The 26,556-nt window shown below is 38.9% G+C and overlaps 1 long non-coding RNA gene across 4 annotated transcripts in view; it reads left to right on the forward strand.

Annotated features, from left to right (window-relative positions):
- The window catches only part of LOC120595485 (uncharacterized), an 87,667-nt gene that overhangs the window by 11,952 nt on the left and 49,159 nt on the right, over positions 1 to 26,556 (forward strand). For 3 of the 4 annotated variants that reach the window (XR_005650857.1, XR_005650856.1, XR_005650860.1), the window contains exon 1: positions 19,142 to 21,374. The exons of the other annotated variant lie outside the window; for it this stretch is intronic. This is a non-coding gene — a long non-coding RNA (uncharacterized LOC120595485). Of the gene's footprint in view, positions 1 to 19,141; positions 21,375 to 26,556 lie in introns of those variants that run through there. 4 annotated transcript variants of the gene reach the window in all.

Raw genomic sequence — 26,556 nt, forward strand, 5'->3', positions numbered from 1 at the left:
GGCAATTACAATTAGGTCACTGAGGCCCACTGATATTGTCCACCTTATCTTCCCCACAACACCCCAGAGGAGGGCAGCACAAGTCCCCTAAGTAGGTGAGAGAGAGAGAGAGAGAGAGAGAGAGAGAGAGAGAGAGAGAGAGAGAAACAGGCCAAGAGATAAAATGGCAAATCCTCTTCCTGCTTAGCATCTCTAAAGTACAGTGTGACACTCTCAACCTAAAAGCCCCCCTGGGGATCCTCAGGCCAGGAGAGAAGGGATTTTTTTCTTAGTGAATAACTGGACCAGGTAATGGGTAAAATTAGTGCACAATTCTTGGCTTCCCCCCACCTCCCACTCTCCAGCCATACTTCACATCCTGGCTGTCATGAGAACTCCCCACGCTGAATTGTTGTCACAGGCACACATGTACTCTCGCACACTTCAGCCCTTTCCCTTTTTCTCAGCAAGAAGGCTTTTTGGTTTCAAGCATATTAAAGTAAGAAGTGGGGGGCAGGGAAAGCTATGCCTCTTTCCATAAAGCCACGCTTATTATGTTAGAACCTGGTCCACCACTTTTGGTTGCAACCCAATAAAGTCTAGAATTACTTCTGGCATGTGATCGATTTGGGTTAGGCGTAAATTTAAAAGAGAGCGAATTATATGTCGTGTGTACTAATTTAAGCCACATTAAAAACTTGCAAATAACCATAAGAAAGGGGAGAATGGAGAGGAACAGGAAGAGGAAGAAGAGAAGGGAGAAGAATAAGATGACAAGGAAGAGGAGGTAAAAGCAAGAGCATGTGTCAGGCATGAAATTCGGCGCTTTATGCCTTTGAGCCTTTAATCTTTATAGCAACACTGTGAAATGGGTATAATTACCATCTCCATCTTAGAGATGAAGAAACTAAAATGTGGAGAGGGTACATGGCCTCCCGCAGGTAGTAAAAGGGTGAGCCAGGCCCTGAACCCGTCTCTATTCGATCTGAAATTCTTCGTTTCTTTCACAATCCTGCCTTAATGAATTTCTTTGCTGCTTTCTAACCTACTCCCAGTCAAGTTTACTTCCCTAACAAGGAGCTCTTACGTGAAGACCGGTATCAAGCATTGTGCATGGTGTTGGGAATTTTAAAAAATTAAAAATGACAGCAATTCCCCTAATGGTGATCGCAGCCTGGTGTAAAAGCAAGTTCATGAACTATTTGAGTACAACATAGAAAGTGTCGTGAGTGACGCATACCCCAAATTGGAACTAGCAGGCAGGTTTCACCTGGATCATCAACTCTGGTTCATTCGTAGTAGCTGCCTGGAATGACTTGAAAAGGATTCGAAAGTGGAATCCAGGCTCAGCCAAGAAAGTGTGCCATTATTGATCAGTAACGTGTACCAGGAGGGGGAGGGAGACGAGTGTGATGTGGGAGGTACTGTGGGAGCCGAGGAGTGCCAATGACCACAGCCTTGGGAGTCAGGGATGACTTCCTATGAGAGGTGATATCTGGGATGACTGCAGGAGGAGCAGAAGACAGGTGGGTGAGGTAGGTAGAGGTGCCGGCGGAGGAGGAGAGAGAGTGGTTCTCTGACATAGGAACAACCTCAGCGAACGGTGTGACAAAAAAAAAGAGTGTGTTCAGAAAACTCGGCAGTTGAGGATGACTCAAGTGTAAAGCGCGAGAGGCCAGGGTCGGTATGAAGTTGACAGGTAGACTGGAATCCGGTTGTGTGCGGACCCTTAGTCTCCTCTGGTACACAGCTGATTTGACATTAGAAAAATTAAAAGTCGTACATATGCTCCTTAACAGGGACCAGTTGAGCGTCCCATATACCTAGAAGTGTAGGTAATAGATTACCTGTCCACTTCACATTCATGGCTAATTTTTAACATCAATCAGGTTTTCCCCATCTTAGAGAGTAAAGCTCAATGACATAGACCAGATGATAAGCATAATCAGAGACATGAGGAGTAAACCTTCTTTTTATGGATATTTGGAACCGTTGAATATTCCAGTAAATTTCATTAAAACCACTTCTTACCCGATTGAGGAATCCCTACTTCCGCATTTCGAACTTAGTGTTCTTGAACCTCTCTAAAAGAGAAACGAAGCAACTGCTTCTACCGCTTAATAATTCTAATCTTCTCTCATAGCAATGTCAGTTGGAAAAACCTCATCATTGTCCTTCTCTCTGGAGCTACGTAGAATAAACGCAACTCCATTTGCACAAATAGATTTTTTTTATGTTTGAAAATAGCTCATTTCTGGGTCTTTGCTCCTCCGGCCTAAAACTTGACAGCTCCCCCACCGTCCGTCTTTAAAATGATCTTCATATTCCTCATCGTGTGAATGTCTTCTCCTGGATGCACTCCAGTTTCTTAGTGTTTCTCTTAGGCTATGGGCACCTAGATCAGGACAATCCTCTAATAGCCTTTAAGGATAGGTAATTCCACAGCTCCGTAGTGGAATTTTCAGCAGCAAAGTCTTCTGTGCAATAGAAAGAAGGCCATGGGTCCTCTGGGAATCAATCGCCTTGTGGATATTCTGCTGTTATGGGAAAATAAAACAGTGGCCCAGGAATATCTTCCTATATTTATTGCCCCTGAAGGATGCTAATACCATTTTGAGTCTGCACACAAGGAGGGTATTCACCTACACCTCACTCCCTTTAAGAGTCAACACTCCAAATCAGCCATAAGGTTAATTCCTAAAACATGTTCATCCTCAGCTATCTTATGTGCCAGTCTCAATCCAGATGGCATTTGGCTTAACACTTTATTAGCTGACAGAATGGAGATCTCTGAAAATGAGACTTATCTGGCTTCTTCTTTATATACATTTGGACTAATTTCCAGTCCCCTAATTAAACCTGTCTGTGATTGACAGAAGCTTATGACAAGCAGATCCGCTGATGGAACTCAATATTTTCAGTTTTCTCTTCAAGACAGTAGACATCCAGAACAGTTTTAGTGATTAGAAATTTGGTGAAAGCAGGAAGAGATCATATAAAAAGGACATAAGCGTGAAGACAGCATCGGAAGAGGCCTCCGACTGGAAAGATCCCAGGAAATGTGAGCATAAGTGATCCTCTACTCACTCCAGGAACTAAAATTCCCAAGGCAAATGCACAAATACACCGTTGGACAAATACTTTTACTCCTGTGGTGAAAATCAACCTTTTTTTTTTTTTTCTAACCTCCTCAACATAGGATAGAATGAGGTAGTGAGCACTGGCCACCGAGCCCATAGACTGAACTCTGTGAAGACTGTGGTTCTTATTGGCAAAGCATGTCAGTCTCCTCTCTGAACTTTAGATAATGATAACTAGCTGCTTACCAGTCTCAGGAATTACTGGGTGAGCTTCAAGTCACATAAGCTGGGGAAAATGCTTTCTGCTACTGTGAAATGTTTAGAGAAAGGTGAAGACATCAGTGATACCAAATTCTGCCTCACGTAATTATTTGCACATACCGTCCACTGGAATGTTAGTGCTAGACAGCCAACATTGCTGTCACTTCAGCCTCCTCTGCCTCTGGCATGGCACATGTCTCGTAGCAGGAGCGTGATAAATGATTGCTGAGTTGAGTTCCATTGAATTGAATTACTAACTTGTGCAGTCTTTGGGGTAATTGTAGAATTTACATCCTCACCATCACTTTACCTAAAGCTGACGTGAGAAAGGAAGCAATAAATGGTGAGTGAATGAATGAATAAATGGCAAGGACCTGAAAAGATGCTTCTCTGCTTTGATTGCACTTTAGAATCACCTGGGGCTCTTTTAAAAATCAATCTTTGGGACCCTACTCCAGAGATTGGTTTAAAATTCCCCAGGATATTCTATTGTACGGTCAGAGTCTAGAACCAACGACTTTAAACAATAGGAAAATATAGGGAAGAGTTCTCCCCACACGCACACTTTTTTTTTTTTTTAATCTAACCACTGTATGTTTTAGATTCTTGAGTGGCATAAAGCATTCGGAAAGCTATGGCACTGTAAAATAAAAGAGTGACGTTATTACTGCTTTTTAGAAAACACTTTCAAGAAGTGGTTTCCTAGACTGTTGTCTGATGGACCCCTTGGCAGCTATCACCTTGGCAGACACTTGACCTTGATATAGCTGAGCTATATGAGGGCAAGATCAACTACCAAGGCAGTTTGCTCAGGACTTCTGCTTAGCCATGATGTTCTAAGTGGCTGCCACCTTGTGGTCACTATGCAGTGCCAGCAGCTTCCTTTAAAACACGCTCATTTCAGACCGCTGTAGGTTTTTCTCTTTTTCAAATTACATGCAAAGCCTGTTGGTATATATCCTGTTATTTCTGGAAAATAAAATAAGGAATAGAAGGTTCTGGGTTTTCCACAATGAAGAGCATGCTGTAAATATTAACACTAAGCATGATATAGAGGTTATATGAGCAGCCGATTTATTATTATTGAGTAGCAAGTGACAGAGGTCAAGAGAGGACAGTGTTCTCAGTAAGAAACCAGGCTTCGTTTCCAAGGGCAAAGTATTGGTCACATCAACCCACTTATAAATCTTCACTTCCACGAGGAAAAAGTGGAACAATAAAATGGCCATTATTCCCATTTCACAGGTAGAGAGACTGAGACCCCAGGAGTAAATCGTCTTTGTCAAAGTTTCATGGAAAGCTGTTAGGTGAACTCAAACTGGGAACTAACTTTTTAAACCAATGTCTTCCAAAAATGAGATTCCTTTTTGTCCTTCAAAGAAAAATTTAGGAATAAAAGTAAAATTTTAAGGTTGGACTTATGTGTGTGTATGTGAGAGAAAAATACTCACATACTTATATACATGTAGTCACACATTTTTAAAAACTTTATAATGAAGAATAATTGGATGGTAGACACTTTTACTTCATGAAAAATTATACTTTATAATACTGTTAAAGAAATACATTTCCTTCAAAGACATAAACTAATTCAAACCAATATCTATACTTCCAAATCTTGTCAGACCTGCTGTAATAGATAGATACGACTCACTGGTAAAGGCACCTGGAATCTAAGTATGAAGTGTGAATTATATACTTCATACTAGCTGGATTTTTCAGGTGAATTAAACGTATGAAAAGTGGTTTGTATGTCAACTCTACGACTATGAGCTACAAGATCTTGTAAAATTTGTTTGAATTCTCTAAGCTTCAGTTTCCTTGCCTCCAGTCAGAATGGTATTGAGAACTTGCTAATAATTCTTATTGCTATTAAATGAAAAAAATATATACCTTGACTGAAGTCTTAAAACAAGAAGCACCAAAATATTGAATGAGCGAATAGATCATAGTGTCCTTATCTACCCTATGATTTTCTTAGAATATTTGGCTAATTGATCAAATTGCTTATCAGTGGGGTACAAACCCTTTTGGTACCACTCTAGATATCAAGGATTTTATAAGAATGCAAGAAACAAACCATTGACATCATCAAAAAAAAAAAGAAAGAAAGAAAAGAAAAAAGAAAGAAAGAAAGAAAAAGAGAAAAAGGAAAAGAGAAAAAAGAAAAGAAAAAGAAAAGATTTTTTCAGACAGCGAAGAGGAGTGGGAAACTGCTGAATAGATTAGCATGGTCGTCACAGTAGGTTAAATTGCACATTTGGGCACCGTTTTAGAAAGTAATTTATTGGAGCAATAGCTTTAGAAAGCAGCCCTGTGCTCAGCTACCAAGAGGCTCTGCCTTTTGATTTCTATCTGACTGAGTCATGAGCCATCTGGTGTCTCAAAAGTCAACTCTTGAAAGGCCAGAGCTGAGCTTTGGTAAGCACAGGCCACGCACTCAGAAATCACTGCTGAAGGATGCGACTTCAGAAGCAGAGAGACGGAGACTTCCCAAAAGAAGATCTCCAGGCCAGACACTAGACATTAGACACAGAGGAGGAAATTTCTGTTGGAACTAGGAAAGCTTCCTAAGGGCAGGTCTTTTAAAAATGAAGTCATTACCCGTTTTAAGAATACAGTCTAGACATAATGGCTTAAAACACTTAATAACTTAAAGCACTTGAAAAGCTATTGGCGTTAAAATCTGTATCAAGTTATTTAAAGGAGATATTACTCTACGTACCAAGAAATGCCAATGACAGTAATATAGGAGATGCTCAATTATACCTTGTGTTCTAAACTGGCAGAGCGGATATTTACCTGTAAGGTGTGGTTTGAGGGGCCCAGCATAACCACAGACCTCCTTAAGCTCTAAGGATTTCCCTACCAAGATTCTAAGACATTTCCAGTTTAAGAATCATCCCTAGAAGGATTCCATTAAAAAGCAAATACATTTCCTTGGAAGAAGCCTTGTTTGGTCTGGGTTCCTTTATCATATCTCGAGAAGTATAAGGAGAAGGAAAGTGGGAAGAAAGGTAGGAAAGAGAAAGGAGATAGGTAGAGAGGCAGGCTCTCACTCTCTATCCGTCTAACCTCTAGATCTGTACTGTCCAATATGGCAACTTCTACTCACGTGTGGCTATTTAAGTTTAGATTCACTAAAATTAAGCAAGGTAAACAATTCAGCTCATCCTTCATGTGGGTCCTATTTCAAGTGCTCAATAGTGCATGAGGCTAGTGGCTTCTGTATCAGTCAGTGCAAACATGGAACGTTTCCATCGCTGCCGAAATTTCTGTTGCATAGCCCGGCCCCAGGAAGTGACTCTTAAAGAAGGACCATATCACACACTTCAGAAGTGATGAACCTAAAATAGGAGCTAAGTGCATCGTACTAGAGAGTTATAGTGTCATGTAACCTTTCTCAACTTCGACAAACAAAGAACCAAGAAGCAGAGATTCTGTTGCAGACTGACCTATCTGGGAAGAAGACAGGATGGGTCACATTTCGAGAAAAAGATTCAGACATGAGAATCCGGAGGTCTCTTCCTTAGCAACCCCAGATGAGAACAGGTCGCCAGTGGGTAGTAAGTGGAGACCGACATTGAAACACATTTTGTTGCGTAGAGCTAACTGACTCTAACCGTGTGCTGTACAATATGTGAAGTTCTCATGGCACAGTGGGATCAGCCTCTCACAACTTTCCTTGGTCGTCTTTATAATTTCCAGGTTATAGAACCTCTCCATGTATTTTATAGATAAAGTGGCTCTACCTAACAGTAAGAAATATTTAAGAATCAAGATTATAGAGGCTAAATTAAAAAAAAAAAAGAGTAAGTAATCTGAATTTGGGCTCAAGTCTATGTGATTCAGAAGTCCAAACTTTTAAATCATACCATACTATCTCTATGAGGAGGGGGAAAAAAACTAACCTGAGAGTGTTATTTTGGCCAGAAAATAAGTGCAGGGAAAGCCGCAATGGCCGGACCCTCTGTGTTGCTTTGGGGATGTCGGGGAACTCAGAGCTTGATTGTAGTTGCAATATTTGTAGTTTCTCTGGACCTCATAATCTCTTTCTGTAAAGTAAAGAGACTGGACCAAATGGCCACAGGGCCCTTTCAGTTCTCATGATTGTTTAATACCCAGATTCCTATAAAGTAGCCAATGTAAAGCCTCTCCAAGTGAGGATTATTTTATTATCTCATAAAAATGGTTTAATTGCCACATATTATTTTAATGTCAAGAAAAAAACATCAGTGCACATTAGCTAGCCACAAAATTGATAGTTAAGTATACTCACTAGTCAATTTCTCCACTACATGTAAACCTTAAAAGGATTTTTTAATTAAAAATAAATTATTTTTTCAAATAGGACTATTGTCAGTTTGGGGCAGATTTATCACCTGAATACTTTTTGCATATATATGGCATCTTTACATGCATGTTTTGGTTTCTGCCTCTCTCATTCCCTCAAGCTAAATATGTTTATGCTTGAAACTGTTTTGTGAATCCCAAGAAAGCATTTGAAGAAAATTAAAAGTCCCTGCCCAAAACTATAGCCATCACCAAGCTTGATCATAAACTTTAATTGAGAAACTGATATTAAGTATGTATCTTTATTTAATTTTGACAACGTGAAGAATATATGTAATGGACCAAGGGCTGAGCTATGAAAGTTGCTTTATTATTCAAGCATAAATGAAAGGGTTTTGTATTAGCAATTAGTATCCAGCTTCTTCGGAAGAGCAGAATAAAATCTGTTAGACTTCAGCTGGTGACGTACATTCTCAAACATCTTTATTCACAAGCCCAAAAGCTGACTGGTAATAGTCACCAAAGCAGTTGCCCAGACAACTTTCTCTGTATTTAGTATCACTGCACCAGGAAAGACGCCTACAAGGAATTTAATTACCTAATGCCTCATCCTCTTTGGCCAAAAACAGGATGGATTTTCCTTCGACTCAAAGTCCCTAAAGAGTAAAATTCAGTGCAATCAGGGTAGACACAGAAATACGAGATAGACATACACATGCACACAGATGCTTAGTAATTATGAAATAATGAGACTAGTTTTCAGGTGGGGGATACATGAGATCTGCCTCAGAAGTTTAACATGTGTATTGAGTGAATGTGAATAAATACGTAGTTAGGATGTTCTAGACATGAGTAGCAATCACACACATATGTAAATAAATTTTACATTCGTTGGTTTATTTATTTATTTATTTTCTTTCTTCCTCTTTTCCCAAAAAGAAATAGGCATTTATAGGAAAAGTTAATTGAAACAGAAAACTAGCATCAAAGGAAATATGAATCAGATATAAAATTGATAGGAATTTTAGAATTGTTAGGATTGTGCTTCCTAATTGCTTTGGAGCTTCCAGGTAACCATGGCAATAAGGGAAATGGAACGAATTGCATGGCTTACATTATTTCTCACAGAAGGGAATGCTTTCACTCTCCTAAATTCTAAAAGAAAATATTACTGGGAGAAGGTGTTGAAAACCATGAATATTTCTAACATTACAAACTTCCTAATATAAGTGCCATAGTTGGGACTTCATGTTCTTCACGTGCCTTTTTCTCATTTAGTTCTCACCATTCTTATGTCCTGCAACTTTGCTAAACTCATCTATTAGTTCTGACAGCTTTTTCTGTAAATTCCATCAGATTTCCGACACACACAATAAGGCCAGGTTTACTTCATCCTTTCCAATCGGGAAGCGATTATTTTTATTTTTCTTGCCTAATTGCAGTAGCTGGAACCACCAGTACAATGTTGAATAGAAGTGATGAGAGTAGATATCCCTTCTGGGTTTTAATCTTCAAGGGAACTACTTCTGGCTTTTACCATTAAATACATTGTTAATTATAAGGTGTCTTTTTTTCTTTTTCCATAACTGCCCTTTATCAGGTCGAGTAAGTTTCCCTTTTCTCCTAGTTTGCTGAGAGTGTTTATCAGGAGTTGATGTTGCATTTTTCTCTGTCCTTTGCAGCTTTCTAACATACATACAATGGATCGGTACTCAGCTGAAGACTAGGGAGGGAACTCTCTGCAGTTTTCAGAGTTCTTCCCGTATGCTGCTCTCTCTTTCTCTGCAAACGCTAACCACCTTGGCCTTCTCGTAATCTCAAATCCATTCCCCCAACACAGGGAGACCACTAGGCTTAACCTGAGTCCCTTCTGCCAGCAACATGACCTGGAAACTTTCTCAAGGCAATAATCTGGGATGCTCAATGGGCTCTCCTCAGTATTTCCTGTCTCTCAAGAATCATTGTCCTTTGCTGTCTGATGCCCAATGTCTTAAAAATCATTGTTTCATGAGTTTTGTCCAGTTTTTTACTTGTTTCTGCAGAAGAGTTAACTTCATCCCTGTTATTCCATCTTGGTTGAAAGCATCACTCTCTCCTGGGGAGTTTTTAATACATGCACATTCTTAGGCCTTACTGTCTTGAGTCTGTATATTTTCAAAATTCTCTAGTGAATTTATTGACAGTCCTGGCCTGTGAGGTACAGATTTAGCCTTAATTTCATATCTAAGGAATCTTGAGCTCTGTGGGATAAGTTTCAGAGCATGACTAAGACACTAGACCCAGGTTGTCTGCCCCTTTGGCCTTGCCTTGTATTCCTTCCCATAGATAGAACCAGTGTCTGTGTTTGCTACATTAGTGCTAATGCTGGCAATGCTATTTAATTTTATACATTTCAGTTATGCTTAACATCTAAATATTCAAAAGACTAACTGTAATATAAATTAGGTTTCTTAACAGAAATTAGGTGTTTCTTGCCCTGTTGTAAATATTACATGCTTCTACCAGATGAGGAATGGACTATGATAATTATAACATAATATAATATAAAATAACATAACATAACATTTTCCTAAAAGGTAAGCCATCAAAGTTTTAATGCAATATATATTCACCAAAATTGCTATCTTCTTTTTGTCCTCTGCATTCTACTAAATACTTATCAAGATAATACCATCTCAGCAACTATATTTCCCGGTGATGTTGGTTACCCTTAACATACTTTAAAACACAGCTGGAGAGTCACTTGCTCCAAGATATCTCCTCACATAATTATAGGTGATTTTAATTGTTCCCACTCCTGAATGTTTATTATGAAAGGCATGTAGCAGTATTTTAGCCTTCTTCACAATATACTCAGGATGTATATTTATATAAATACCACTTGTATCAGTACATTCTCATGTGAATTTCCCCAGGTATATAATTTCATGGAAATTATTGATTTGGCATAGTCCTTCCTCCTATTCAGTTATTCTAAAAATATTCAGACATCTAGAATATACAATTATATATATTATGTAATATGAATATATAATTATGAATACATTTATGATTATATAATTTAAATATGCATATAGCATGAATACAGATTTATTTCTTTTCTGATATTCTTTCTGAGAATATCTGAAAAACAGATAACTGAGTTATATTAAGTTGAATTAATATTAAACAGCATTAAGTTGGCAAGGCACCTGTCTCTTGTGCTGCCAAATTTCTGATCTCATGGGTGTCTAAACTGGCTTACAAGGCTGAATACGTAAGGGGAGTCATTTCTATTTGGGATTCTTTGGTAATGAACACATTCTGATACTATAGCTACAATTTTTTAGGATGGTCCATGTACCCTCCAACATACCGCTGATTTTCAGGGAGTCAAGAAAAACCACCCCTGACAGAGCCTAATTCCTTCATGTAAATGTTAGCTCTATGAGATTTAATCCCTTTGTTCTTCAGATCATCTTCTAAATTATTCATAGCCTGTCAAACTGAACGTATAAGCAAAAGAATGTAGTCTTTTATAGCTCAATAGTTTGATTTTAAGTGAGGTTTGACTGATTCTGAGGATTTAAAAGGACAGTGGGCTATGTGTATATACATAGCCGACACTAAAACTGTCCCACCAATCTCAACAGGGACTTGGGCCATGTGCAAACCCAGTTGATAATGAATTCAATCCTCTGTAACTGAGGTTTGAAAAATGAAAAGAAAAGGAAGGTCTTAATCTATGATCTAGCCCACTCCATGATCAGAAAAAATCTACTCTAGAAAAAAAGTAATCATGGACATATTTTATCTGAAAATTGTCTGATGCTATATTTCTCAAGTTAGTGGGAGAAGGAGGTAGTGATCAGAATTACCTGGAGTGGCGAGGAAGAAAATGGAGGAGTCCTGAGCATATATATATTTTGAAAATCCTCCAAGGATATCCTTTTTAACCTTTCATAACTTACGAATCACTGATCCAAAAATGCTTTCTAGCCCTGACTATAATTCAGACCATCTGGGGAGCTTTCAGAAATCCTACCACTCAGGTCACATCTTTTCCACGATCCCTCCAAGAACTCCAGCATTGTGGTTTTGGCTTTGGTCCAAAGAATTATAATAATGTTGGGAAAAGAAGATGTAAAAGCTGACTAGTGTGCCAGGATACCCTTTTCTCCTTAGCTCTTGTTCCTGTCACTAGCCTATAGCATCCCTCACAGTTCAACAGTACCCGTCTGCAATAGTGACTGAGACACATCTACCTTTATTGGTTCAAGAAAAAAGTATCCTTCTCCAAGGAGTAAGCCATTCTCTCTTGATGCTATGACCTGCTCTGGTCACATGAGATGAATGGACTTGAGTCCAATGCTCAGGTTCTCATAACCTATATATACAGAAACTCGTGGATATTGTTTTTGAGACTCGTCCGCAGGACACGTTGGCAAGATTAGAAAAGATTCTACCATCAACCATACATTGTCCCCAGAATGAGATCTCTAAGATAGGGAGGCAGGCGTAACACTACTTTATACCATTCCAAAAGGTCAGTACATGTTCCGCCACTGTACTCGGCTGGAAGTGGTGGTGCTCATCCTTGCCTGTCTCCACGGGGTCAACGGCAATTCATACGCCTCCATTCCATCTTCTTCACTATCTCCAGAACCCATTTTCACTTTCTCATGATTATCTCTCTGATCCTTACCTTCCATCTCCCCTTTCCTGATTCACCATTTATTTAGCATTCAGTCAACAGATTTTTATTGAGCACTTTATATTAGCCAGGCACTATTCTAGATACTAAGAATTCATGGATAAACAGAAAATAATCCCTGCCTTCATAAACCTTACATTCTAGTCCCAAGATCCACCTTATTTCCTGCCCCAATTATTGGCAGTTCAAATGATGCTCTATTTTGCACCCATGGCCCCAAAGGTAACCTCCTAAATAAAACAGCATGACTTGGTACATTTTCAAGGTCTAGAATCCTTACAGTTATTTATAGTCACCATATATAAAATTTCAAGAGGAAGAAAAAAGTGGGTTTGATACATCAGAAACAAAATTCCATTTTAGAACCTAAGAGTTAGAATGGGAAATAATGACTTTGATTTCAGCGTGGAGAATGTGTCCTTGAACCAATTGCAAGCAAACCTCTGTGGCTGTTAAAAAAAAAAAAATTGCATGTAAGCCAAATGGTAACAAATGGCATTAAACCCTTCTCAACAGGTACAGATTATTGGATAAAAATAAACGATATCACCCATTGCTTCACTTTCTTTTCCTACATGCTATGGTAATTCCAAGAACCTCAGCTTGGATCTCTTCAATTCCAAAAGCAATGAGGTCTTGGAGGCATGGATTTATCCCAAAATCCATTGCGTGGTGATGAAAAGGAAGCAGAACCTTGCAAGCAGGAATTATGTGGCCCTCACATAGCGAAGCTTATAACAGTCAATAACAGTCAAAAGCCCAGAGGATGCTGAAGTCGAAAGCTCAGAAGAAGAACATCTGTGCTAGAAATGATGACCCGAGGGGAATAGAGAGAGTGGAAAGTCAGGGCAGATTCCATGAAGACAATGTGAGTCAAGATCTAGACTGATGCATGTGAGGACCTCCTGCCACCTCCTCCCACCACAAAGACAAGCAGAGGACCAGCGAGAGCAGAGAATAAAAAGAGCGGCCTCCGCAGTTCTGCGGGTCATGAGCGGGACCCAAGTTGTAATTTTGCATTGACAGACAGTGTGATTTCACCAGCCTGAGGATCTTAGGGTGACAGTGATTTATGAAGCCACAATTATCCTATGATGATTGTCTTAACAATCTGGCTGTTTCTGCCCCTGCCATTCTGAGAATGATGGAAACTGACTGAATTATTAGCGGTTGCTCCAGCCTCACAAGTATCTTTGTCACCCTCTTCACCCAATCACTCCACATTTTGTTTCACTTGATGACTGGTGGGTGGCCTGTGACTGACAGAAGACTCGAAATTACCATCTTGTCAAACACAGATTTAAACTAGGTCTGCATGACTTCACCAGTTTAGGGCAAGGGTTAAGAAATATCTATTTTACCAGATGGAAATCTGCAGAGGTGATGAGAGGCATAAAATTCTTATTATCCAATCCTGGATCTTGCTGAGACATCCAAAGCACCTCAAGGTTTAACACCTTTTAAAAAATAACTTCTCTTCAAGTTCTTGGTCTAAAATGTGGTCAGACAGACCCAGGCTAGCATCTCACTCAGCTTTTCCACTAGCTGTGTGACTTTGGTCTAATCACTTCTCTTTTTTTGGATCTCACATTTCTCAGTGCAGATAATAATAACTACCTTTCAGGATGATGTAAAAATTAAATGAAATAATACAAGTGCAAGGGCTTAGTAGATCCTAGCTCTATTGTAGTTTTTTTTTCCTTATATGTAGTGGTGGTGATTTGATTTGGTTTGATTTGATTTTTATTAAATTTACTGGGGTGACATTGGTTAATAAAATTATATAGGTTTTAAGTGTATAATTCTATAACACATTATCTCTATATTGCATTGTGGGTTCACCACCCGAAGTCAAATCTCCTTCTGTCGCCATATATTTGACCCCCTTTATTCTACCTCCTTTCTGTGACAATTAACATTTGCTTGATGATAAATGATTGCACAAATGGGCAATCAAAAAGTGGGAAATGTTTTTTTCTTTTCTCACACATCCTCTTTCCAGAGTCATCTAAGACATGAAGATGAAAAATAAACACTGTTTATTTTTACATAGGAATTTATAGTTTACAAAAAGAAACATCATCTATCTCATTTAATCCTCATAAAAGTCCTTGAGAGACAATTGAGGCAGGGGTTGCCATTTTCGTTTTATAGAAAGAAAGTGAGGCTAAGGACAGAAATTTTAATCATCCAAATGAGAAGAAGGAAGGAAGGAAGAGAGAGGGGGAAGCCCAGGTCTTCTGACTTTAAATTCTTTTCGTTTTAGAAAACCACCGGCCCATATATCCTTGAACATTGAACCAACCCATCTGTAATTATGCTAACACAATGAAAATAGACATTTCCTTCCTGACTAAACCTGATTAATGGCTTAATCTATCTATAGTATCATTTCTGGAAAACACAAAAAAGATGTTTTCAAAGGTTATCAGAAAAGGCTCAAGCACAGAACAAGCAATCTTTTAATCATCTTCAGTTTTGCTGTCTCCAAGATGGCTTCTCATAGAGCAAAGGTTAGGACACATAGTCATTTCAAATATGTCACTCTCAGTGTTCTTCCTTGCCAGTCAGTATCTAGAACAATTTCAAACAAAGCTGTGGGAAAGTCTATGATGAAGGAGAATTTTTTGATTAGTCACCAAAGAGGTGGACTAACTCAAAAATTCCAAGGACACTTGGCTACCTAAATGGAATGATGCCCAGAAATCAAATAGAACAATTAAAGTAGGAAAGGATATAGCAATATTGACTGAACGTCTACTACATGCTAAGCACTGACGTATTCCACTTAAGCGCCCCATATACATGAAAGGTAGATATTTTTATCCCCATCGTACAAATAAGATTCTGTAGCTCATAGAATTTAGGTACTTGTCCAGAATTAATGCCTGAGCTTCACTTAAAACCCTTATCTGTCTGAACCCAGACCCCTTGTTTATCACCTGACCAGGAATTCTTAACCAATAACCCACCGATCAAAGCAGAACTGAAAGGAAAGGAAGAATGTAAATATGCATGCTAGAATTCACCAGTATTCTGATTCAGTACATCTGGGATGGAGCTCATAATTCTGCAGCTTTAACAAGTTTTCTGGGTTATTATAAGGGACATCTAAATATGAAAACCTATATCACGTTGCCTACTCAGGGTACAGAAACCTATTTCTTAACAGCAGTGATACTTGGCATATTCAGCCTTTAGCTGGTGTAATACATATGGATTGCTCCATGAACCTAAGATGTAAGAAAGATCCTATTTCTCTGTATTTTCAAATCAAATTATGTTCTTTCTAATCCTCACTCATCTATGCTAATCAGTCATTCATATGACCTTGGAACATGCTAGAAGCACTCAGCAATTAGGAAGGGACCTTCTTTTCAGGCCGCTCATAGTCACCAGCCCTTCACATAGACACTCTATGACTCCCAAGCTGTGATTCTAATCTCCTATTCTTTTAAGACGCTGACACTTCCTGTGTGTTACTCAGAGTAGTTCTAACTAACTCAAGGGACCTGGAAGTACAATCATGATCATTCTTCTCAATATCAGAGACGCTCCCTTCATCTCCTCCTTACCCTCCAAGTAACGTAGCCCCTACTTTCAACCTTTGGACCACTATCCACTTGTCTCTCTCCACATTTTCTCTTTGACAAGGAAATTTAATGGTTAACTAGGATGCATAATATATTTTAGGTCCAAGACTTTTCAGATGGTATTTTTGTCTTCTTTGGGAGTAAGATTAGTCTAAAAATGTATGAATTAGTTTTCTCTCCCCAAGGATGAACAGCTATTGCTTCAAAGCAGAAAAAACAAACAAACAAACCCCACAGTTTGAGTCTTCCTATTTGGCTGTATTAAGTTCTCATTAACGCACCTTGCCTCGGCTGTTTACAGACTTCAATACAAAACGAGATGGTATTCAAGTCAATGCGCATGTGCTTGATCATAACAGGTGCCTCGTATCAAATGAGCAGGTGCCTAACACCAAATGAGCAGAATATGAGAAACAGAGAACAACTACAAAATGTGTCCCCTTTCTCACAAAGCCTCTATAATCTTATTATTAAATGAGGTGTGAGTGAAAGGACCCTGACCTTCATACATTGGAATTCCTCTCTTTGTTCTATTATTTACTAGCTTGGGTACTCTTTGAATCTAGGTATTCTACCCTGAGGGAAAAAAATTAAAACACTGACATTACAGTATAGTTATTCTCTTTAAACAACAAAAATAAGGCAGGACAAGATACTTTGAACTGTAAAATTTTATACCAATGTATCAGAAATTCAAAAAAAAAAAAAGTAGAGAATTTTATCACCTCTGTCTCCATCTTATTTTTTCTACCCTAATTTTCTCTTTGTTGAACTGTCCTCATTCACTTAGGCTTATCTTCCATCGTGCTTTATCTTACTGAGTTCAATATATTCAAGGAAAATGCTTCACATTCTATCTGTACTAAAACGAGATATTAAACCAGCAAACATAGAGGCCTCATTTGCAACAAATCTATAAAGCGATGCCAGTTCAAGTGCTAGATAGAGATACAAACCTTTAAAGGAGTCTAAAGAGAGGAAGACTGAGAAGGAAGAGATTCTGAAGGGCTAGAGGAAAGAGGACAAATTAAAGATCTAGAGGAAGAGGCAGGATTTGAACAAAATATCATATATACTAGACGATGAGGTTGCCTGACCAGGTCAGAGGTCATATTGATGAGCAGTAACTTGACAGTGGAGAAACTTGACAAGCAATACCTCAGCCAAATAAACAAGGTTAGCATCAATAGTGATGTCACGTTTATTGTACTCACTTCTTCATATGGTGTGATAAAAACGGCACTTTACTCCCATGATCTTCTTCCCAGAAACCCATAACCCCAATCTAATCATAAGAAAAGCATCAGAAAAATACCAGTCTATAACATACCCAACTTTTAGTCCTCTAAACTAAAGGTCATTAAAAATAAGGAATCTGAGAAACTGCCACAGCCAAAAGGAGCCTAAGAGGACATAATGACAAAATGTAACACGATATCTTGGATGGGATACTAGAACAGAAAAAAGATGTTGGATAAAAACTAAGGAAATCTGAATCAAGAATGGACTTAATGTTAATGACAACATATCTGTATTTATCCATTAATTGTAACAAATGTGCCATAATAATGTAAGATGTTAATAATTAGGGAAACTGGGTGAGGGGTATGTGGGTACTCTCTGTACTATTTTCATATTTTTTCTGTAAATCTAAAACACTTCTAAAATTAGAAGTTATAAATAAGTAACAGAGTTGGGTTTTTTAACGATTTTTTTAAATCAAGGAAACAAAGGCTATTAAATGTCAAAGAAAATTGCAAGTGCCTCGCCCAAGGTCATTCAACTAGTTATGGCTGAGTTAGAATCAGAGTCGAGATCTTCTGAGTGACTCTGGGCCTAGGAAGGTAAAACAAAGAATCAAAACACGAGGAGATAATGAAATACTATGCTTAGAATATCTTCTTCCAAATAAAAGCAGACTTCAGCCAACCTACCCTTATGATTTTTACAGAATACATATGAAGCTTAGACAATGACAGTGTGCTAACTGATAATGCCAACAGGAAGAAAAGTGGAATGTATTTATTTTTCAAGTTATACAAGTTTTCCAGAGTTGGCTTAAGATACATTAAACATTCTACTCTCAAACCCTAGAAGAAACAGTTATAGTATAAATATGAAATCTGCGTTATCTGCAATCGTGTAAACGTTTCAGCATTGAGTTTGTCAAGAGAACAGAGTCACTGCTTCTAATGTTGGGTCTGATGCTAGTTCGTACATGCTAGGCTGTGAAGAGCCGTGCATTTTGCCTGTGTTACTTCATTTAATCCTCACGATAATCCTATGAAGTCACAAACATCATACGTTGTTTCCAAAATTGAACAAACTGCATTTCCAAGAGGTTAGATGACTTGCCCAAAAACATCCAAGTGAATTAGAACCAAGGCATGTTTATTCAGAAAACCATGACCTTAGATGAATAATTACATTTATTTTTCAAATACTCTATGATGCTAAGCACAATTCTAGATACTTAACAAATATGATGCTAAGCACAATTCTAGATACTTAACAAATATGAATTTATTTAATACTCATAACCACTTTTTAGGTAGATGCTATTAATATCTCCACTTTAGAAATAAAGGAACTGACTTTATCTTCTTGAGTTTCTGCTTCCTTTCCTGTAAATGATTTCTCAGTGTCCCCTACAGCTCTCACCGCCACAGACTTAGTAATAGTCATTATGTCTCAAAGGCAAGCTCCCAGCCCTGTACCTGAGGCAAGGCCACTTTGAGCACTGGGTGAAATCTTTTGGCGTGTCACCTGTAATACTCAGGCAAAAACAATGGAACAAAAATTCACCAAATTTCATTTTCCTTGGAAAAGTTATAGCAGAAAGATGATATCAGCTGACATTTGTGCCAGTTGCTATTTTAATACATATTCATTTGAAAGGGAGCCTGAAAATATAATAAAGTGAAGAGATCCAAAAAGCTTCTGTCAAAAGTACTGTCTTTCGCCTTTTCAGTTAACAAAAAAGAAAAAAGAAAAGGAAAAGGAGAGAAACAAAAAGAGGGAAGGAGGGAGGGAGAGAGGCAAAAGGAAGGAAAGAAAGGAATGCAATAACATTTGACCTAGTAAAACTCTTCTAAAAGTTAATGACACTAGATTAAATGAGCAAAATATCAAAACGTATAACAGGTTAATGTCAGCTAAACCCGACATCAGATCTTTCTTCCATCCCTTAAGAACTGTGTGGCCATTGACAATATCCTTCGCCTCTTTAAGTATCTGTTTCTTTACCTGAAAAATCAAAGCAGCATCTACTTTATAAGATTTTTGTGTAATTAAATGAAATAATGTATGTGAAGAGTCTAGTACTGTGCCTAGGACACATAACAGGTAATAAACAAAAGTTAATCCTTTGCCATCCACTTCCTAGACATCTTAAATAATGGTAAGTCCAGAGAAGAAAGGTTTGAGAACATAATAAAAATGCAAGTAGAAAACCTTACCTTGAACTATCGCTAACAAAAGGTAGTATTTGGATGGCCATTCTCAAAACTAGATGGAATCGGACGACCTCTAGAATCATGCAGAAAATATGGGCAATCCCAGCTGACCCACTCAAACAATCTCAGATCCCTTAAAACAATGAGCAGAGCAAGAGGAGGCTAAGACTCTTGCATCTTCCATATTCTAAGCTTTGTCAACACATGAAAATAATAAGTAGGTCTTGAGAGTTTCCTCGGTGACATTGTTCAGTCATGTAAAATATCAATATCGCTGTTTGTATGTTGCATTCTTCCTTCCATCTATAAGACATGGATGGTCTCCTAAATGCAAATGCCAGAGACTTCCATTGGATAGGCTTTCAATAATTAACCTGTGTATTCAAGAAAGTGCTTCTCATTTTATATCCTTCAGTCGACATTTCTTTTATGCTCACAACATCAATCACATTTTGCTACTAAAGATCTGGGTTCAAATTGCAGATTCGTTAGTTATTATACAATATCTAGGTTTTCTCATTTAAAATTTGGAATTAAGATTATTGTCTTCATGGGGAATTGAATGAGCTAGTATAGTCAAAATGCCCATCAAACTGTCTCTGCTCACATTCATTTCTCAATATGTGGTGGGTACTGACTTATTTATTCCTATTTTTGTGTATTGTCATCTCTGAGTTCCGTTCCTTATTTAATGCTCTCAAATAACTCCAGTCTGGACTCACAGTGCCCCCATGCCTCAGACACCGTATCTAAAATCCTGCCTTTCTGAGACAATTTACAGTTTCCTGATCTAGATTATTCTGATCAAGTCCTGCCCTCGTGTTAAGCAAGATTAAGAGCTGGAAATAAACGTATTCTCACTAATGCTGCTGAGGGAGACATGGCTATTTAACACTTGGGTTAATAATCAGGAAGAAGATGCCAATAGCCAAGAGGACTGATTTACAGATTATCAAATTACTCAGGTCAGTTAGGAAGAAGGATGGCCAGGAGGAGAACTAAGGAAACCAGGACATTAAATGGCAGCACAGAAATAAGTACATAGGTCACTCACATTGTCAAGGATAACATAAATGACAAGAACATTCTGGATCTTGAAGTGCTTATGACTCTGTTCATGCATTCTAATGGCATCCTTGAGATAATGAAAATGTCTCAAAAACTAGTGAGTGAGGTGTCAAAGCAGATAACTCAACAGAGATGTCAGCTTTCTGTATAACAGCCGTCAAAACAGTGACTAAGTTTTAAGACTGAAATGATTTTAACTTTCCTTGGCCAATTGATGGAATGACAGTGACTTTTTACTAGTGCATGCTTTATAAAGTGTGGGCTTTGAAGAAGGGGTAGGGGAGCAGGAGGGGAAGGAAGCTGAGTTGCTTGAGGGGTTATATCCCAGAAAATTCTACCTTGAATTGTTACGAAGACCTAGTGTTACCTCTTCTTCCTATGCGAGAAATAACTTTCAAAAATGCAAAAGTAATTCAGGTTCTTCCTTGATTAAAACTCTTCAGAAAGGTCACATTTCATGAAATTCATGGTCTTTTGTGACTTATCTTTAATCATCAGATGTACAGTTTTTCATGAGGCTTGTAGACAATTAATTGATACCCTTCCCCTGCATCCATCCCTTCCCTTTATCCATATCTGTCCTATGTGTTCCTCTGGGATATTTTTGTAAATTTTATGTCCTTGTTCAAGGTCCCCATTAGGCTCTCTTTTTCTGGCACAGACCTCCAGTGGAATTTTTTAAGTGTTGAGAGCCATCAAGGTGTCTTTTGTTATGTCAATTAGGAGACTTTTGGAGAGCACCTTTGGGTGGGGTGGAGGCTGGTTGTCAGCAGAGCTAACCAAGCGATTTGGAACTTTCAGTTCCACCCTTGGCCTCCTGGGAGCAGAGAGGGGTTGAGTTATCAATAGTCAATGGTTTAATCAAACACGCAAATGTGATGAAGCCTCCATAAAAACCCAAAAGAATGGGGTTTTGAGAGTTTCCAGGTTGGTGAACATGTGGACGTTTCAGGTGAATGCCATGGATGCTTCGCACCCCTTCCTATATACCTTGCCATGTACTTGTCCTTCATCTGGCTGCTCCTGAGTTATATCCTTTTATAATAAGCTGGTACCTAGTAAGTAAAATGTTTCTCTGAGTTCTGTGAGCCGCTCTAGCAAGTTAATGGAATCCAAGAAATAGGTCTTGGGAGCCTCCAATTTGTAGCTAGTGAGTCAGAAGCACTAGAACAACCTGGGCTTGTGAATGGTGCCCGAAGTGGGGGACGGGAAAGCAGTCTTGTTGGACTGGACCCTTAACCTGTAGACTCTGATGCTATCTCCAGGTAGGTGGTGTCACAGCTGAATTAAATCGTGGGACACCCAGCAGGTGTTGGAGAATTACTTGTTGGTGTGGGAAATCCCCCTACCCCTCCCCCACACACACATTGGAATTGAGTGTCAAAGCATAAAAGAATGTCCAAAGTCACACAGCCAGTATTTGGCACAACTTAAATTTGAACTCAGGGCATCTGGAGTCAGAAAAATTAGCCATTCCCTGATTAGTAAGGGTTTGCCATTGCACGACAAAGAGATGAAAAAATAACTTAAATCTGAGACAAAAGCGTTTGAAAAGGAAAAAGTCTTATGGAAGATGAGGAAGAAGAGAGCTAAACACTGCCCTCCCTCGCCTTCTCAAACTCCTTTTCCCCTGCATTGGCAGCCTAACACGATGGAAGCCTCTGTCACACTTGAGAGGAGCCTAAATTTCCCAGCAGGAGACCCCACGTGTACTGAGCCCCTCCAGGTACAAGTGATGCAGTGCACAGGGAACATGAAGGAACTTTAACAGATGTAAAATGGAGAGAACCCAGCTACTAGACTCATAAGGAAGAGGCTCTGGATAAAAGGGATGGTACAGCACATTAGAAGGAAGAAGGGTTTTTACTCAAAACCTGACCCTTTGATGGTCAAAGGCTGTGAGTAAATTAGTGTTGCTGAATGAGTCTAGTTAGGAGATATGACTCCGAATAAATTATATTCAAGCATTGGAGGAGGAAGGTCACGTGACAAGACTGCGTGAACTTTGAGCAGATGCCTTGACGGCCGTCAGATGAATGGTGCAGGACAGTCTTCTTGAAAGGCTGATGGCTCTAAGAGTGGGAGGGGGAGGATAAGGTGAAAGACAGAATTACTCACTCAGCGTCTCTGCAATCTGTTGCACTTCTGTGTCTGGGGAGATTGATTTCTGCATTTTTCAAAGTGACTGAGCCAAGTGTCAAGGGCCAAGGGTCTTTTGTCTTAGGACACTGAGTATGCCAATTGATATCTTACCAGTATTTGTTCTAATTGACTCTGACTTACCTATTTCTCATTCTGAGTTGTCTTGTTGACTCAAGAACCAATCAGGGAATGCGTAAAGATTTGGTGTTTGCCAGGCTCATCCTCACCTCATCTCACGAGTTACTGACAGCCCCGGGGAGGAGGGGGAGTGGACCGAGCTTCTCAGGAGCCAGTGACAGTGGAGTCCATTTGATTGATAGTAACAAATGTCAGGAATAGGTGAGGAAGGTGAACTCAGAAGACAGAGATAAGAACAAAGAGGATGAGTAGTAAGGAGCAGTATGGCTGGGGAGTGCTTGTAAGAGGAGGAGGAGAACGTCCAAGGTTCTGTATAAAGACGGTTTATGTTTCATTCATTGCATTTGCAGCAACGTTTTGCCCGGGTAGTTTATATCTCTCAAAACTGCTGCTGCTTATGTGAACAAATGAGACCAAATTAACATCTGCCATTCCAGCAGCTGTTACCCCACCCATAAGGCGGGGTCATATTAATGTGAGTGTATGACCCTCTCAAGGTCATGTTGTTTTTGTCTTCTGGTCATCGGTGTGCTCATGAGTAGTCTTTCGATTAGAGAGAGATGCCCTCCATGTCTTCACATCAGCTGCCACTGGGCCCTGCAATGTCCCTGGGAACTCCCTGGCGCACTAGGTTCCAGGGGCTCTAAATGGCACTGTGGCTGTTTCTGCCATTGATTCCCAAGCAGGATCACTGCCACTGTTGCTCTGAGCCTCAGGCACAAAGGTACAGATCTCCATGAAGGACCGTTACCATAGAGTGGAAACACGGGTCTTATGTGAAACTAATTTTTCCGTTACAAGAAAGAATTTAAATAGCTCTTGCTTTCACAGGGGTTAAACCTGTGTTCAGGAAGACTAGACTTGCAAACAAAGGCAGAATATGAACATCGTGCTGTGTTTTAGTTACTTTTCCCCCTTTCACATCTAAGACCCTGTCACTCATCCAAGTTTATCTACCTGGTAATCAATCCCTTTAGGCGCTTGCCTGTTTTCTCCCAAATGTTCCTTTTTCTAGAATGCGGGCCTATCCTTGGCATTTTCTTAGTTTGTTTTCATTTCAGTGGTCAATACACCCTCGTCTAAAAATAAAACTCTTACCCTGATACTTTTATTTAACAAATAGAATTCTTTGAAAAAAGCAATTTAGGTGAACCCAATTGACACTAATATCAAGACAAACTTTACTACAGGAAAATTAGTTTCAGGACCTGCTCAGGAGATCGCTTGTAGCTGAGCTTTTTTTGTTATGCAAAATATGGATGGCTGGTTTATACATCTTTTTCAAGTATTCACTAAACGTTTCCACATATAATTTATATATAAAGTTTGAAAACTTTTGAGGAAACATCTTAAACTCATTTCACTTTCGGACAAGGTTCATCTAAAGGAAGTGATACCTAGTTCTTATCTGGACAGGAGGAAAAATGATTTAGGTGACAGAGAAGCTAAAAATTATCCCCTGTGCCTCCAAGTGCACCTTCAGGGGAAATTTATATTTATGAAGGGAAAAGAATGGATCCAGCCAACTCTCTGTGTAACACCAGATCACTTCCACTCTGATTCAGACACCAGATAAATTTAAGGTAATAATTTCAAAAGCCGTAACATACTGACACTCAGAGTGCTCTTCAAAATGCTTATCTGATGATTAGTTCTGCCATGGGTCTTCCTGACAGCAGTATAGAATCTTTGTATAAGGATGACACTATGGCATCTTGGTAGAAGGATAAGGGAGCTTTACCTAATGCATTTGAGAAATTAATGAAAGTGCAAAAACTAACTTACTGGCGACCTACCCATCTCAGGTGGGCTTCACTACCTGTCCTGCATCAGCAGTGCTTTCGTGGTCAAACGATGCTTAACCTCCCTCTTCCACCTACTTAATGCTTGTTACCAGTTATGATGTACTGGTTTCTCAAACTCTTTGCCAAAGAATAAGGAACAGATTTTCCAGTTCACTTGCACACATTGTAAAGGTAAAAGGAGGAGGAAGAGAGAGCAAACGTTTGCATGATTTTCCTTCACCGATGAAACTCAAGTCTCCTCTCTTCCCGAGGTGGCACCATCCTGTGCTTGCCTCTCTGAGCATCCAAAGCCCATTAGCTGAGAATTGGCTTGCAGGTTCCCTCATCCAGGAAGCCTTCCCTGACCATTCTACCCCCATTAACTTCAACTATCCATGGAGAAAGTTGAGCAGACAAAGCACAGCTTATCACCTAACTCTAGAATATGTACTGCCTCTTTTCTGTGCCATTTAGTCTTTTTTTTTTTTCTGTCCATGTAGAATAAACTTGAATCAGGAACTATGTGATATGAAAAAGTGAAAATAATGTGGCATTTGAATCACAGAGACATAGATTTGAATCCCAACTCCACCACCCAGTAGCAGTATTAGTTAGGAATTGATTAAACAACAACGCCCCCCACCTCCCCCTGCCCAAAAAAAAAAAAAAACGTGCTAACACTGGCTTATACTCTTAGGGATGAATTTGCCTTGTATAACTAAGAGTGGAGAAAAGGCAACCCAGAAATGGTACAGCTATTCACAGATGTCAAGACCCTGCTGTTTGTTTGCTCCTCCCTTATAAGTGTACCTGGCTTTCATCCTCTTGCTTGCAGCCTCATGGTGCTTGGTGCCTGATGACTTCTAGGTGATAGTGCTGCTTTGTTTTGTTTTCCCCCTCTACTGGGATCTACACAAAAGCAGCAACCCAAATAATTTTCAAAGTTCATCCTCTGCATTTACAACTGTATAGAGCACAAATTCAGCAGGTAACTATTGAGTCATTGAATTGTACATTTAATTTTAAATTGTACATTTAAAAAAAAGAAAAAAAACCTCAACCCCTTGAATATTACTTAACTTAGATATTATTTAAGTTAATTAATGTTAATTAATATTAACTTAAATAGGAAGTAGCTAAACATTATACGTTTGTTAAAGTAATAATAATATCCCCTACCTACTGTGCAAATGCATCTTTCTGCTGATGTGGGTCAGGTGAAGAGCACAGATGTTTCTTTCCATAATTATGTTAGATAATTAACAGACCTAGATTCTGGTGGCCCCTAGACCTATCAACTTGTTAACTCATTACATAAATAAGAAAATCTAAATTAATACATACACAGCCCCAGAGTTTATACATACCGAGAGATTTTGAGACATCCCAAATTGTCTTAAAGACTTTCTTCTTTATAATGTCTTTGTTTTCTCCTTTGAAGTATCTGCTGTGAAAGATGATTAAAACACAGCTTATTGGATTGGAAACCAAATAAATCAATGCTGTTTTCTTTAAAGCTAGATTGCTCTCAAGGAACAGTGTTTATGATATTTATTTAGCTTTAATAATCTCCAATGGACAGATCTTTACAATTGATCTGTCGAGGGTCAGTGAAGAACGAGGGAAACTTCTTATTGTTCACCTTTGCAAGGCCTTTATTTATTGCTGGTGTTCATGTTATCTGTTTCCTCTGTGGCGAAATTACAAGCAGCGTTACAAGAAAGACTTGTCTGTGGCTTTCATTCCTGGAGCACTGGAGAAACATAAAAGAAGTGCTTATTAATGGAAGAGCATCATCCCAGATTCTCATAATTCTTCATAGATAGATCTAATCCAGACTGGTCTGTGATAAAAGAACGCTGATTAGTGAATAGAATCTTTAATATGAGCCTGCATAGTGTTCACCCTTTGGAAAGTTCATGATTATGTAAATCTCTGATTCTATATCAAGAGGCTTAAATATATGCTGAACAATAGCAAAATACCAAATAGACGGTTTCATTCCAAGTGTTAGACCCTCAACACTTATATTTCAAGAAGGAAAAATTGCAATAAGCAACTGCAGTGTAT

The sequence above is a fragment of the Pteropus medius genome, unplaced genomic scaffold (genome assembly GCF_902729225.1).
Source record: "Pteropus medius unplaced genomic scaffold, Ma_sr-lr_union100, whole genome shotgun sequence".
NCBI classification, from domain to species: domain Eukaryota; kingdom Metazoa; phylum Chordata; class Mammalia; order Chiroptera; family Pteropodidae; genus Pteropus; species Pteropus medius.